This window comes from Spermophilus citellus (assembly GCF_964194105.1).
Source record: "Spermophilus citellus genome assembly, chromosome: 3".
In the NCBI taxonomy this organism is placed as follows: Eukaryota; Metazoa; Chordata; class Mammalia; order Rodentia; family Sciuridae; genus Spermophilus; species Spermophilus citellus.
The window spans coordinates 10,039,661-10,055,517 of NC_138184.1; positions in this window are offsets into that span (position 1 = coordinate 10,039,661).

The window sequence follows — 15,857 nt, forward strand, 5'->3', positions numbered from 1 at the left end:
TGAAATATTGTTGATAAGAGGGACCCAACTTATCCTGAAGGGGGAGACATTTGTGACTCTTCACAGACCAGATCCCCAAATCCAGGGAGATAAGAATAATTTTTCCTGGTCATAAAATCTATAAGAATGTATGGTGGGCTGGGGATGTGGCTCAAACGGTAGCGCGCTCGCCTGGCATGCATGCGGCCGGGGTTCGATCCTCAGCACCACATACCAACAAAGATGTTGTGTCCGCGGAGAACTAAAAATAAAATATTAAAAATTCTCTCTCTCTCTCTCTCTCTCTCTCTCTCTCTCTCTCTCTCTCTCCTCTCTCACTCTCTCTTTAAAAAAAAAAAAAAAAAAGAATGTATGGTTACCCAGGCGCAGTGGCACATGACTATAATCCCAGCAGCTTGGGAGGCTGAGACAGGAGAATCTACAGTTCAAAGCCAGCCTCAGCAAATGCAAAGCACTAAGCAACTCAGACCCTATCTCTAAATAAAATACAAAATAGAACTGAGTGCCACAGTCTGGCTGGGCACAAATAACCGAGCCGCCAGGAAGCACTTGTAGGTTCAAAACAGCAACTCTTTATTGCCGAACTCCACCAGCACTCCACACACACTCCCCAGGAACACTCTCACCCTCCACCCGGGTCACAAGCACTCTCCCTCAGAAGGCTGCAAGAACTCCACCGGAATTCCAAAGTAGCGCCTGAGGCAGCAAGAGCCGCCCTATAGCCGGACAGTAAAGGTCAAATATACAATTGAATACACAGTTTAACATAACCATCATCATGTCAATGGCTCCCTGGCAGTCATCTCTCAACCACTCCCTTCTGGCAATATGCCATGTGTCATCCTGACTCAGCTGTGGCCCTCAATAGCTGAGGATATGGATCAGTGGTCAAATACCCCTGAATTCAATCCCCAGTACCAAAAAATAAAAATAAAAAGAGGGGCTGGAGTTGTGGCTCAGTGGTAGAGCGCTTACCTCGCACATGTGAGGCACTGGGTTCAATCCTCTTTTCCACATTGGCTACAGTGTGTTCCATTCCCACCAACACAGCATAAAAACCCAAATGATCTTTTAACTTTCTTGATTTTTTTTTTTTTTTTTTGTATCAGAATTGAACTCAGGGGCACTCAACCACTGACCCACATCCCCAGCCCTTTTTTAATTTTTTTATTTTAGGGGCTGGGGATGTGGCTCAAGTGGGGCCCGGGTTTGATCCTCAGCACCACATACAAACAAAAATGTTGTGTCCGCCGAAAACTAAAAAATAAATATTAAAAAATATATATATTTTATCTTTTTTTTTAGTTGTAGATGAACACAATACTTTATTTTATTTATTTTTATGTGGTGCTGAGGATCTAACCCAGTGCCTCACACGTGCAAGGTAAGTAGTCTACCACTGAGCCACAACCCCAGCGCCCCCAGCCCTGTTTTGTATTTTATTTAGAAACAGGGTCTCACTGAATTCCTTAACACCTCAGTTTTGCGGAAGCTGGCTTCGATCTCATGGTCCTCCTGTCTCAGTCTCCTGAGCTGCTGGGATTACGGGCATGTGCCATCATGCCTGGCCCACAGTTAGTTTTAATGACAGCTCTATCCTGTGGGGTTCCTGACCAGGTGACCATTAGCATTGTTGAATCCTCAAAGCCCCAAGAGAACAGTCGGCTGGTGGTTAGTCAATGTCATGGCTAGATGTTTTCGGGGTGCTTCCATCTGAGTTGAGATGAATCTAATTCAAGAAATTAAATAAAAAGAGGAAGTCATCAAAATGAGAGATTTTATAAAATGAACTTTCCTTCTGATAACAGGGCTCACAGCCTTCAGAGTGGTGAACTGATTGTTCCCTAAATCAGAGGAGAGGCAGCCTATTTTTACAGTTTTATTAAACCAGAATGTCGGGGCTGAGGATGTGGCTCAAGCGGTAGTGTGCTCGCCTGGCATGCATGCGGCCCGGGTTCGATCCTCAGCACCACAGCACCACATACAAACAAAGATGTTGTGCCCGCCGATAACTAAAAAATAAATATTAAAATTCTCTCTCTCTCTCTCTTTCTCTCTCTCTCTCTCTCTCTCCTCTCTTTCTCTACCTCTCTCTTTAAAAAAAATAAAATAAAATAAACCAGAATGTCCTCTCTAATAGGGGAAAATATTTTTTTTCTCCTCTTCTTCTCACTTGACTTGCTGTTGTGCTAAACACAATTATCATGCCCCTGCCCACCAAGTTATTTATATAGTGACAACCAGAGAATTCTGGGTCTTTCAGCATCCCAAGAGAAAATAGCAGTTTTTTAAAAACTTAAAGTACATTTGTTAGAAATACTGGGGGTGTCTGGGGCTGGGGTTGTGGCCCAGCGGCAGAGTGCTTGTCTAGCATGTGTGAGGCACTGGGTTCGATTCTCAGCAACACATATAAATAAACTAAAGGTCCATTGACAATATGTTGAGAGCCACAGTTTAGTGGGAATGACGCCAGGCATTTTGCTAGAGGGAATGGTTGAAAGGTGACCCTGCTCTGGGATTAGGGCGGATCCTGCTGCCTGGGGTGCCCACTACTTTGGAGTTCTGGGGGGAGGGTTCCGGGAGAATTGGAGGGAGTGTGTTACTGGGAAGTGTGTGTAGAGTGCCGGTGAGTTGCTGTTTGAACCTACAAGGCTTTTTGGCGGCTTGGTTATTTGTGCCCAGCCAGGCTGCGGCAACAATTAAAAAAAATATGGGGGGGCAGCTGGGATTGTGGCTCATCAGTAGAGTGCTCGCCTAGCATGTGTGAGGACCTGAGTTCAATCCTCAGCACCACATAAAAATAAACAAAATAAAAATATTGTGTCCAACTACAACTAAAAAGAAATAAGATATTTAAAAAAAATACGGGGAGTCACAAGAAATCAGACATGTACTCAGAAGTAGTTCAGCAATGCAAGATTTCCTTCTGCAAAAGAAGGGTGCACTACCACCAAAGCCTGGTAAGCAAGCACACTTGGGGGTAACTGGGTCAAAGGGTGGTTCTGTAGTGGCACCTCCTCCTCCACAGAGAATTTTAACTAAGCTTTTCCAGATATCTTCACCATAATTGAGTTTAGGAGTATCAGCAAAAGAGTCTCTGCAAAAGAGTTCAATGTAGGTAAACTTCCTATTTTCGTGTTGCTTTATTTTACTTGGCCACTGGCCTGGAAGAAATCAGCACTCCAAGTGCTGAACATTCTTTTACTAGTTTTTTCACAAAAATTTGTCCAGTATAGTAGTTTGTAGAAGTGTGTTTGCAAATGCAAAATGTGATTAAAAAAAAAAAAAGATCCTTTAACAAGGCCTCTGGCCTTGACCTGGGCTTCACAGAGATGGCAACATTTCTAAGAGAAATTATCAATTGGGCTCCATGGTAACAGCTGGGAGGGAAGGAAAGAAAGGGGAGAAGAAGCTCTCCCCTTCTCAGGTGTTGTCCTTGAAGGGTTATCTTGCCAAGAACAAAGAAAGAAGAAACTGCTTTTATGTGAACTTCTGCAGACTGTAAACTTTTGAGCCCCTCCCCTTACACATTGGGTATAAAGTTCTGAAACTCCCTTAACTCGGGGTTCAGGGGAATGATTGTTTAGAGCAAAAGCACTGCCCTCTGAACCTGGCTGCAGACAAATAAAACTGTTTCCTGCTGTCTTAGGTGCCCTGCCTCATCTGTCCCTACAACAGTTCCATCCCAAGTTTTCTGAGGAATCTCCGAACAGCTTTCTGGAGTGGTTGTACCAATTTTCAGTCCCACTAGCAATGTTTGAGTGAATCTTTTTCTCCACATTTTTGTTTCCTTTGCTGCAAAGAAGCTTTTTAGTTTGATATCATCCCACTAAATACTATATTCTGAAAATGGACCGTGGACTTTCTATTTTTCACCCATTCTTGCCAGTTTTATTTTTCCTTTCACGTGAATATTATGCACCCAGTTATTCAAGTCCTGTTGACATTGGGATCAACCAAGTGGGAGTTCAATGGTTTTGCTCTCCACACTGACAGAGGCCATTCTTATCACCTACCCTCCTTTTCAGGGAGCAAGGGGACAGAAAAATGTTGGTTTTCAGAGGCTACCGTCCCTTCAATTACAAAAGGAGACAATGAAGACCCTGTCCCTACTCCCCCTCCTTCCTCTCTGCTTCTCTCCTCCGAAAGTCCTGAGATCCACAGAGGGGAACAAGGTCAGCACAGATGCTTCTGTAGGCAGCAAATGCCAGGATCATCACTCATGTTTAGCAAAATGCTAATAAGGAACTGATCATAATTCTACTTAAAACCATCAGGCCCTGAAATATTATTCACCACAAATCCTCCCAGATCAGCTGTTTTTCAACAGTGTGGGAAAGACCAGCAGCAACGAGCTTCCTCCCCAGCTTCTGAGGTTTATGCAAAGCCTAGGAAATCAGAACAGCAAGGCACTTGGGTTTCAAGAGTTCCAGCTAGAAGATGTAACTGCAGCGGGTGAGGAGCCAGCCCTCTGCAGCGGCCTTTGCTGGAAACCCATCCCCAACCAAGGGCGCAGCTTGCAGAGATGAGTCGGGGTGAGTGGCTCACTCATGCCCAGTGACCTGTAGAGTCCTGGCTGTCTTCGAGGTGTCCTGAGTTCCTTATAACCCCTCTTCACAGAGCCTTTGGGAAGGGAGGTGTGAAAACTCAATCACTTCTTCTTTCTGAACAGGGGCAGAAAATTTTCACCCAATCTAGAATGTTCTGCAAGCCAGTGCCCCACGCCCCTGAGGTGAGCTGGGATGGCAGCAAGGAGCTCTTTCTGAGCTAGTTTGTGCTGCATCACCCACATCGGTGCTGACTGCTGATGCCAATTGCCAGGTGCCACCTGGCAGCTATCTGGGGAAGAAGTCTCCATTGCTGATGTCATAAGGGCATTGTGGGTCCCTGTCAGCTGATTGGCTGTGACTCCAGGTGTTGTCAGACCCAAGGTCCCCCCTGGGTTTAATTCCTGGTACAAAAAAAAAAAAAAACAAAAAAAAACCCTAATAGATGCAAGAAATTATCTTGATAGAAAGGAACAGATCAATGTTTTAGACTTTGCTTCATATCACTGCTTTAAAGATTTTTTAAAATATTTTTTAGTTGTAGATGGACACAATATCTTTATTTTATTTACTTATTTTTACATGGTGCTGAGGCTCAAAGCCAATGCCTCCTGTGTGTGAGGCAAGCGCTATCACTGAGCCACAACCCAGCCCACTGCTTTGAAATTTGACCTTAGAAAATGCCCTAATTTTAACTGACTGTGCTAATTATAGCCAACTTCATCACATACACAAATTTCTGGAGATTTACCTTCCACAAACCTTCTGCAACTTAGACACATTACAGCTTGTTTATACCCTTAGTTCCTCTCTTTCACCTTGGACTTTATCACAAAAATATTACTTTGTCATATAAAATATATTCTCATTCAGAAACATTTCTTTTCCCTTCCAAGTTTCCAACTAAAATATATTTTCTTATCTATAATTTTCTGGATTTTTTTTAGTTTCAGACCCTTTCTCATATTCTGAAATAATCCTTATGAAATTTCTGAATTCTGATTTTAGACAAATTCCTTCATTTCAAATACATTTAAATACATTTTTAGTTATATGGACACAATACCTCTATTGATTTACTTAATTTGGTGCTGAGGATCAAACCCAGTGCCTCATGAACATCAGGCAAGCACTCTATCACTGAGCCACAATCCCAGCCCAAATAACTCCTTTTTATTTATTTATTTTTAAATGTGTATTTTTCAGTTGTAGTTGGGCACAATATCTTTATTTTATTTATTTATTTATTTTTATATGGTGATGAGGATCGAACCCATGGCCTCTCACATGCTCAGTGAGCGCTCTACCGCTGAGCCACAACCCCAGCCCAGAGCCACAACCCCAGCCCCCAACTCCTTTTTTTTTTAAAGAGAGAGTGAGAGAGGAGAGAGAGAGAGAGAGAGAGAGAGAGAGAGAGAGAGAGAGAATTTTTAATATTTATTTTTTAGTTCTCGGCAGACACAACATCTTTGTTGGTATGTGGTGCTGAGGATTGAACCCGGGCCGCACGTGCTACCACTTGAGCCACATCCCCAGCCCCCCCCAACTCCTTTTTAATAAGATTAGATACTTTCCTCTTTTTACAGTATTTTTTAAAATTTTTTAATATTTATTTTTTAGTTTTAGGTGGAAATAATATCCTTATTTTATTTTTATGTGCCGAACCCAGTGCCTCACGCATGCCAGGCAAGTTGCTACCACTTAAGCCACATCCTCAGCCCCTTTACAGTATTTTAATCAAAACTCAGGTGAAACTTTTTGTGCTCCTTGCATATAGAGTTACACCCATTTGATTTTTAACTCTTAATAACCTTGCTTTCCATTCTGTTCTATTTCCCCTTCTGGATGCCTTCCTTACATCTCAATATTACATTTAAGGCTAAATACTGTATTCTGAAAATGGACCACCAGATTTTGAATATTTTCCCTTCCCCCAAGATCCCTGCAGGATCCTTTTCCTGACCTCTTGCGGGCAGGAAGAATGTGAGTCTGTGGCTAACGCTGCTTATCTCAGGTTCGATCTTGAGGATCCAGCAACAGTAAGCTGTTAACTTGTGTTCCAGGCCGGTTTGAGAAAAAGTTTGGTGATTTGTCCTTTATCTTTAATCTTAATGGTGGTGGCCATGGACTTATTAACATAGAAATGACTGTAGTCTGATGATGTCTGTGTTCTTCATTTAATGACTTCTTGCCTCCTACAGAGGAGTAGTTCGTCCCTGCACAGTTATTTTCAGTCTTTAAGGACATGCATTCATTCCAGATCCTGTTGGTTCACAAGGCAGATGGGAAATCCACAACATGACTGGTGTTGAGCCCACTGTTGTATGTCATGACCTGTGAACTGAGTTCCTTGGTCACTCCGATCCACCTGTGGTATGCCATACTTGGCCCTTATATCAGCCCTTACTAGTGGTCCTTTGATTGATTGGCTTTTTTGCATCAAGCCTATAATTGTGTCCATTTGGCTCAAAGCATATTTGGCCCCTTCTGGTAATGGGAGAGAACCAACGTGCTCTCTCTGCCAGCACTGAAGAGGGACTTCACCTCATTTGATATGCCCTTTGATGGCATCTGGTCATGATGGGTAGTGCTGAGACCAGGCAAGATGGTTCTGGCCTGCAGCAGCAACACCAGACATCTTTTTTTTTTTTTTAAATCCTATGTATTTTTTTTTTATTTTTAAATTTTATTTATTTATTTTTTAGTCGTAGTTGGACACAATACCTTTATTCCATTCTCTTATTTTTTTTATTATTTTTTTTTTAGAGAGAGAGAGAGAGAGAGAGAGAATTTTTAATATCTATTTTTTAGTTCTCGGCAGACACAACATCTTTGTTGGTATGTGGTGCTGAGGATCGAACCCGGGCCGCACGCATGCCAGGCGAGCGCGCTACCGCTTGAGCCACATCCCCAGCCCAACACCAGACATCTTTATAGGCAGACATCTTTATAACCAGCGCGTCACAGCTGCCCTGCATGCTTTAATCCATGATGTAACCAAGTGGCAACTTCCTCTGCTGGCGGTTCCTCCAGCCATCATATCTTTGCCAATTGGTCAGCCTGGTCATCACCTGGAAATCAGAGAGGACAATGGGCAGTTACATGGCATTGATGACTTTGGTTTGGACACAGTGCCAAATGTCTTTCCTGCTGCGCCCCTCCCCTGACTCAGGCAATGGCAAGGCTCTACTGAGGTGGATGGCGCAAGGCGTCCATCCTCTGGAGGAGCACAGTATGTTTCTGGGAATGGGCTGATTTGTTTTTGTATTCCTTTAATAAGTATAGTTGCAACTTCTCATATGACCATTAAGTATGAAGGAAAAAACATGACTTTCCCAATAATGCAACTACTTCTAAAGAATAGATCTGTTTGCTCTAAATGCAATTATTCAGTTGTGGAGCGTAAATTGTTAATGTCTAATGAAAAACTCCCTGTATTCCTGTCAAGGAAGTTTTTGAGAAATTAAATTAAAATCTAAAGAAGAAAAATTAATGTTAAGAAGACAGATTAGTGCTTAGTACTGGGCAACTTGTTCTTGTTCCTGTGCACAATGGTTTGTGCTCTTACTCGTTTGATTAAAATTAATAACAAGTCAACCACTTGCCGTAACCATGGCACTGGTTCCAGTCAGTAAGTCAAGAAAGAATAGTCAAAAAAAAAAAAAAAAAAAAGAAAGAATAGTCAAGCTATAGGCCAATAGTTTGGGACATTTCTAACTATTATTAAAAGTTAACTAAGCAGAAACAGCTCAAAGCAAAACTTGAACTGAAAGTACAAATGCTTGCTTATGCATAAGCCAAGATACATTCTTCTATTCTAATTGTAGCTAAGTAATATTTTGTTTCTTTGAATAATGATTCCTATTTTGTAACCACAAAGTACTGTGAGCCTGCCAAAATGAAAAGTATATATGATCAACTTCACAAGTAAAGATGGGGGTCAACACCTTCACTTTGGTGTCTGTGTTGTTTCTCCACCCCTCTTTCGCCGACTCCTCACCATCCATTCATCTCCTGAGACCCCCTGTTGGAGCTGGTCTCCAACACTTTCCAGAGCTGTTTTCCCTATAACCCATCCACAGCCATGGAGGTGGCCACAGTGTAGTCCTCTGTATGTGGCCTCGCTGTCAGTGCAGAGTTTATGGTCCACCTTCACGAACAATCACCATCCACACCTCTCACACTCCAGTCCACTGGCTGCTGCATCCTTGTCCTTCATCAATCCACAGAGTCTCCGTCGCTGGATGGTCATCTCAGCTGTCCACTCTGGGGTTTTCTTTTGCTGCTTTATCCGTGTACCTGGCTGACTGAACTGCTGGAGGCTGGCTTTCTCCAGGGGAAGGAAGTAAAGCCATATCTTCTGGCAGCTGCTCCTTTTTGGCTATAAATGTGAACAGTCCCAGGAACTGTTGAAGTCGGAAGCTGAGAGGTGAAGTGTTGTCTATGTCTTGCTATTGGAGGCCTCTATCCCATCTCATAGTGCTTGCCATTTGAGCTACCCAAATCATGGGCCCTGGCCATCTATTGTGCTGAGAGCCATAGCCAAGTAGGAATGACGCATGGCAATTTCTTTGTCAGCCTACCCAATGTTGCTTAGAGGGAGGACTCTCCATTGTGGAAATGGGCTTGCCTTGGACCCAGGTCATTTGCAGTGACATTGCATGAATGCTTGAGAAAGGTGACCCTACTCAAGGACCAGGGTGGATTCGGGTTTAGGGCGGTTCCAGGTTTAGGGTGGTTCCAGGTTTAGGGTGTGGATCCTGCTGGGAATAAGGCGGTTCCAGGTTTAAGGTGGATCCTGCTGGGAATAGGGTGTATCCTGCTGCCTCAGGCGCCCGCTCCTTGAGTTCCCGTTGAGTTCTCGCAGGATTCAGAGAGTATTTGGGATGCAGAGCCTGGTGGAGAGGTGGATTTTCCCAGAACGTGCGTGTAGAGTGCCGGTGAGAGAATAAAGAATTGCTGTTTGAATCTACAAGGCTGTGAGTGGCTCCTGATTTTGTGCCCAGCCAGACTGCGGCACTGTTGCAGCCATCCACTGATGGGGCAGCTGGTCATGACCTTGACACTGGTCCTCCCTGGTGGTGGGCTCTGTGGCAAGAAGGGCTGCATAAATGTGGGCTTAACACATGGATGTGTTTCCTACAGGGTATAATGTTCCTCTGCCCTTTGCCATACTGTGACCAAATCCAATTTGGGGGTCTTATTTGATTTGCTGCCATATGCCCAAATCTATCCAAAGCCATCTGGATTGGCATAGTGTTGAGATAGGCAAGAGGTGCAACTTATACAGTCAAGGGGGAGAAATAAGGAATGTCCACATGCTTCTGCCCTTTTCAATGCTTTATTCACTCAAATCACTCAATACAATTTCACTCTATAGGTTCTTTTTTTTTCTTAAGAGAGAGAGGGAGAGAGAGAGAGAGAATTTTAGTATTTATTTTTTAGTTATCGGTGGACACAACATCTTTGTTTTGTATGTGGTGCTGAGGATCGAACCTGGGCCAAACGCATGCCAGGCGAGCGCGCTACCGCTTGAGCCACATCCCCAGCCCCCTCTATAGGTTCTTAATCAAGAAAACAACAATCTTTTTTTTTTTTTTTTAAGAGAGAGAGAGAGAGAGAGAGAGAATTTTATTTACTTTTTTTTAGTTTTTTCAGCGGACACAACATCTTTGTTTGTATGTGGTGCTGAGGATCCAACCCGGGCCGCACGCATGCCAGGTGAGCGCGCTACCGCTTGAGCCATATCTCCAGCCCGAAAACAACAATCTTTAATGCTCGGCACTGCAATAAACAGAATCAATTCACAGCAAACTGTTGAGAGCCACAGCCTAAGCAGCCCCAGCAAACTTCCAGCTAATTGGCTCCTCTGTGATGACTCTCATTGGGCTGTTTTCCTGCCCTTTCAGACCACGGAGCTGCTCATTGGGGGGACTCTTTTGGCTCCGCCCACACGACCCAGCCAATCGGCCTCAAGAGCGGGAAGAGTGCTGGTTGAGAAGTCTCCAAAAGAGCCGGTGGTGGCAGTTGGGCTCTGAGGGAATTCCTGGAGAGCTCGCATGGTGCAGGTGCATTCTAAAAATAAAGTTCCTTCCTGCTGGACAAGTGACTCGAGAATTGTGCCCAGCCAGACTGCGGCAGCAAACAATTCTAGATTAATTAATTCTAAGCACTGCAAACACACTTAATCATGACAGGCTCATGACAGACTTTCCCTCTGCATGCTAAGTTCAAGTGTCAGATCAGAAATCTCAAGCCTTAGGCTTTAAGCCCTACAGATGCACCCTCACTCAGACCATGGTGATCAGGTCCTAAACCAAGGCAGTCTTCTCCTGGGGTGGAGCTGATGGCTGGCTGAGGAGGTGGTCCTAGGGAGAAGTTGTGGCTCTCACCGGGGTCAAGATGTGGCTGTAGAGTTTGAGAACGGTGAGGAAGATGCAGAGGATCAGCAAATGATGACAAGTGATGGGATGTCAGCCCAGGTCCTCATCAGGACTCTCCAGCTTGTGTGCATCAGTATAGGCTGGCTGAATACCTATTCACTTGCTGTATTATTTATACTAAATCTTGGGACCTTTGACTCCCCATTCAATCCTCATCAGCTACCACTGGATTTCTTAGTGACATCATTTACCTTGGGGTTAAAACATCTGGTCTGGTGGTCCCCACCCTGATATTTTTACCTTTCCCTCATATCAGGGGAGAACAGCCTGCCAGAGGCTTCACTCTGAATTTCTCATGGTGGGGGGAAGTGACTTGTTTGTGCCTGAGGGCCATAATGGAGGGCTCCTAGTGAGACTGCAGGTTTCAAACTGGAGTTTTTAAAATGGAGTTGCTTAGGCTCAGGCCTAAGGCCATCCTCACACACTGTGATAAGCTCAGCAGGTCTCAATGGGTTTAGTATCCCAAGTGCTTGGGCCTATTTTACCACATTTGGCCTGAGTGTGCCAGTTGGTACAGCCCCATACTGTGTCCCCCACAAACCCAGTAGTCCAAAAAACTTGTGAACTTATTTTTTTAAATATTTTTTAGTTGCAGTTGGACACAATACCTTTATTTTATTTATTTATTTTTATGTGGTATTGAGGATCAAACGCAGCGCCTTGCACATGCTAGGCAAGCGCTCTACCACTGAGCCCCAGCCCCAGCCCCTCACATATTTGTTTTGCCATGTCAGGAAGTGGAAATGCCTGAGTTTCATCTGTTACAGCCTGAGGTACAACCTTTGTCTTACTTGATCAAACAAATCATACAACACCCAGGATTACACCAATAAGCCAGGGCCCTGCACTTTGCTGCCTCAGTGAGGGCTGAAAAAGATTCAAAAGTCAAAATATATCATCAATACAGTGGAATATTTTTTACCAGCAGAGGTTGGGACCCAGTTTCTAAATCTTGCACTACTATACCATGACACATGGGGGAGCTCTGGAGACACCCTTGGGCTGACACTGTAAACCGCTTGCTTCCTTCCCGAAGGCAATGGTTCTTGACTCTCAAGGGCTGTATCTATGCTAAAAAAGTCACTATCAAGGTCTAATACACAATGATATGTTACCAAGTGAGAGCCAAGCACTTCTAAAACTGTGACCCTTCAAGGAATGGCCCCATCAGGTGGAGGGGTCACCTTGTTTGATTCCTGTTCCACTCCTATGCTCCAAGTTCATCCTGCTTTCTTACCAGCCACCCAGGGGAGTTGGAAGGACTGTAGTAGGTTGGGTGATTTATGTTTTGTTAGATCCTTAGGCCAAAGTAATTCTATTTTGAATATCAGCACCTGCTCACCCAGGCATGACCTTCCCATTAGGCCCACCCCCAAAGACTCCCTAACTACCAAAACCACAGCAAAGGTGCCAAATAACAATCACAGGACCAGAGGGTTAGTTTTTAACCACTTCCTTGTACTTGACTATATAGTTAAGAAGTTTTTCCCCCACAGGCTGCTGCACCTGGCAGAAGGGCAGCCTGGCCAATATTCTCTGTCAATAAACCTTTGCTTGAACTCAGAGTTTCATGTGTCTCTCATGGATGTCTTCAACATCCACCCTGAAATGTTTATTTAGCCAATTCATGGATGGTCTCCCTTATCACTCTCTTTTTTAAATTTGGGGTTTTAATTTTTCAGTTTTTTTTTTTTTTTTTCAATGCTGGGGATCAAACCCAGGGCCTTGTGCATGCTAGGCAAGCACTGGACCACTGAGCTATACCCACAGCTCCCTTATCTCTCTCTCTCTCTCTCTCTTTTATTTAAAATTTTTTTTTAGTTTAAAATGGACACAATACCTTTATTTTATATATTTATTTATATGTGGTGCTGAGGATCAAATCCAGTGCCTTACACACACCAAGGAAGAACTCTACCACTGAGTAACAACCCCAGCCCTTCCTCATCTCTCTCTCTCCTTTTTTTTTTTTTTTTTTTTGTGTGTGTGTGTGTTAGGGATTGAATCCAGGGCCTTATGCCTGCAAGGTTAGCACTCTACCAACTGAGCTATATCCCCAGCCCCTCCCTTATCTCTTTTTTTAAATTTTTTTTTTTTAGTTGCCAATGAGTTTTTCACTTTTTTTGTTTATTCATATGTGGTGCTGAGGATGGAACCCAGGGCCCCACACATGCTAGGCAAGTGCTCTACCACTGAGCCACAGCCCCAGTCCTCCTTTATCTCTTGATGGACACCAGGGAGTCAATTTTGTTTGGTGGTGACTACTTGGAGGGGGCAGGCAAAACAGCAGGAATGACTGGGGACTATGAACAGCAGGTAGGGAGGGGGTGGGTGGCCTTGGCTCTTTATCACCATGTTCTTGTTCATTTTATAATCAGATCTGGTTCCTCCATCTCTTGAATATCTGGCTTTACTTCACAATCAAGATTATCCTGCTTTGGTCCCCACCTAAAGATTGGAGTAGGGAAGTGGATGGCCAGTTTCCCCCTGCTTGATGCCCTGCCCCCCCCACACACACTTTCTTGAAAGTTCTTCTTAGTTCAACTTCAGAAACATTTTAGGCACTGACTTGTGTGGACCCCCCTATGGGGATCTAGTTCGGTGGGAGAACTCTGCTTTTCATGTGCAAAGCCCTGGGTTCAGTCCCAGCACTGCCAAAGAAAAAAAAAATAGTGTCTTTTTAAAAACCTGCAAACATTAAGAGTCTAAGTTCAATATGTTGCTCTACCAAGTTAATAAAGCCTCCAGAGAGAGTTGTGGGAACCCCAATTCATAGCTAATCAGTCGGAAGTTCTGGAGGCCCAGACTTGGGATTGGTGTCTAAAGTAAGAGAACAGAGCTGGGCTTGGTGGTGTGAGCCTTTCACCTCTGCTGAAGCCAGAATTAAAAGAGGCAGTTGGTATAGTTAGGGAAATCGAGTCAGCGCCAATCTAGAAGGCCAATTTGAGTGAGTCCTGGAAGTTGGAGAGAGATTGAATTGTTAATGCCTTCCAACCCCTTCCTCCACCCTTCTAAGATAACCTGCCCCTGCTCCAACCTGTTGCTAAGGTAACCCTACCCAGAGATTGTCCCTCCTTACAGGGAGTTGTTAATTATGCCCCCTTCCTGCCCAGATCACTCCAACTTGGCCCCTCTAGCTCATCTGCTTCTCGCCTTTTGGTTAGCCCACTGAGCATCTCCTGGGCCTAGGCAAGTAGGGAGGAAGGAGAGAGATAGGGGGAAGAGAGCAGGAGAGCAAAGGAAGCCTAAGATATATAAAAAAGGCAAAACCCCTCACTTCCTGGGATGCCAGGATACCAGCAATGGCCCTCTTGTCCCTCCTGGAAGAAGTCTATGTTACCCCTTTTTATTTTTTTAATTTAATTTAATTTAATTTTTTAATTGTTTACCTGTCCAAGATCTTATTAGCAGGACCCTAGCGGCCAGTCGCAGAAGAGAAGGTGGGGGTGGAGGGAGGGAGGGAGGGAGGGAGAGAGAGAGAGAGAGAGAGAGAGAGAAGAGAGAGAGAAAGAGAGAAAGAGAGAGAAGAGAGGGGGAGAGAGAGAGAGGGGAGAGTAAGAGAACGAGCACAAACAGGGTGTTGATATTTATGGGCTAAACGTGGGGTGAGGAGGATCAAGGCAAGTGGGCTGCTACTTCTTCATTGGCCAAGAGTTCGCGCCACTTCAGGGATTGGAGGTGTGTCATTCAAAGTTCGCGCCATCCACAGCGATTGAAGGTGACGGTTGGTGCACCATTCAGTGCATCATGGACCTGAGCTCCCAGAAGAGGAGCGCTCCGGGCACCATCTTTACCAACATTCCTCGCTCTTTTGTTTTGGTTTGGGGGCATTGTACTCGATCTGGCTACTTCCTGCTGAGTAGGGGCGTCATTTAGAGGGAGGGAGGGAGATCAGTTGGTTGGAGAAGGAGGGCCAGGAGGCCCCATATCCATGCACTGAAGGCATGGATTTCCTCTGGGGAGAAGTCCATGAATGTGCCCTGCAGCTATGAAAACAAACAGCATTAATTTCTGGCATGTCGTCCAGTCTGTAGGGCTGGTAGAAAAGGCCTATGCCCAGGAAAAGGCAGAAATATAAAGCCAAAAGCCAATGACTTATTTTTTTTGGCATGGTGGGGTAGAGATGGCCCTTTGGTGGAGTTGTCATTCGGTATCTTCATCTTTCAGCACTCGGTGGAGGTTTCTTGGGATGACTGGATGTGCGTGTCGTCTGGCTCATTGGCAAGTAGCTGGTAATCCCTGAGGAGCAATCTGCAGGCCAGTGGTGGATGTCAGGCAGGCGATCAGAGGATGGACCACGACAGGAACGGTTGGGCTCAGAGTTTGGGAACAGGGTTCTGCCTTGAGTGACGGGGATCCCCGTCCCGGGTTTCGGCACCAATGTAAAGGACGATGGAAAAGCTCCATAAACTCAACAAGCCAAAACAACTGTTTGCCTGCCGGAGATCTTATTAGCAGGACTGTAGCGGCCAGTCTCAGAAGAGAAGGGGGGGAGAGAGAGAGAGAGAAGAGAGGGAGAGAGGGAAGAGAGAGAGGGGGGAGAGAGAGAGGAGAGAGGGGAGAGTAAGAGAGAGAGGGAGAGTAAGAGAGTAAGAGCTATGTTACCCCTTTTTAAATAAACCCTGCCTTGGCATGCTTCTTTAATATTACACTTCAACATGTGACAGGAAGCAGAACTTGTCACCAGTAACCAGAAGGCTTGGGCTACTTAACAAACACTGTCTCAAAATAAAAGGTTCAGTGGCAGAGTGCTTGCCTAGTATGTGTTAGGTCCTGCATTCAATCTACAGTATTCAAAACAAAACAAAAAAACTTATTTTTCTAAAATAATTTTTCTTGATCTCCCAAGATAAGTTGCTTTCCACCT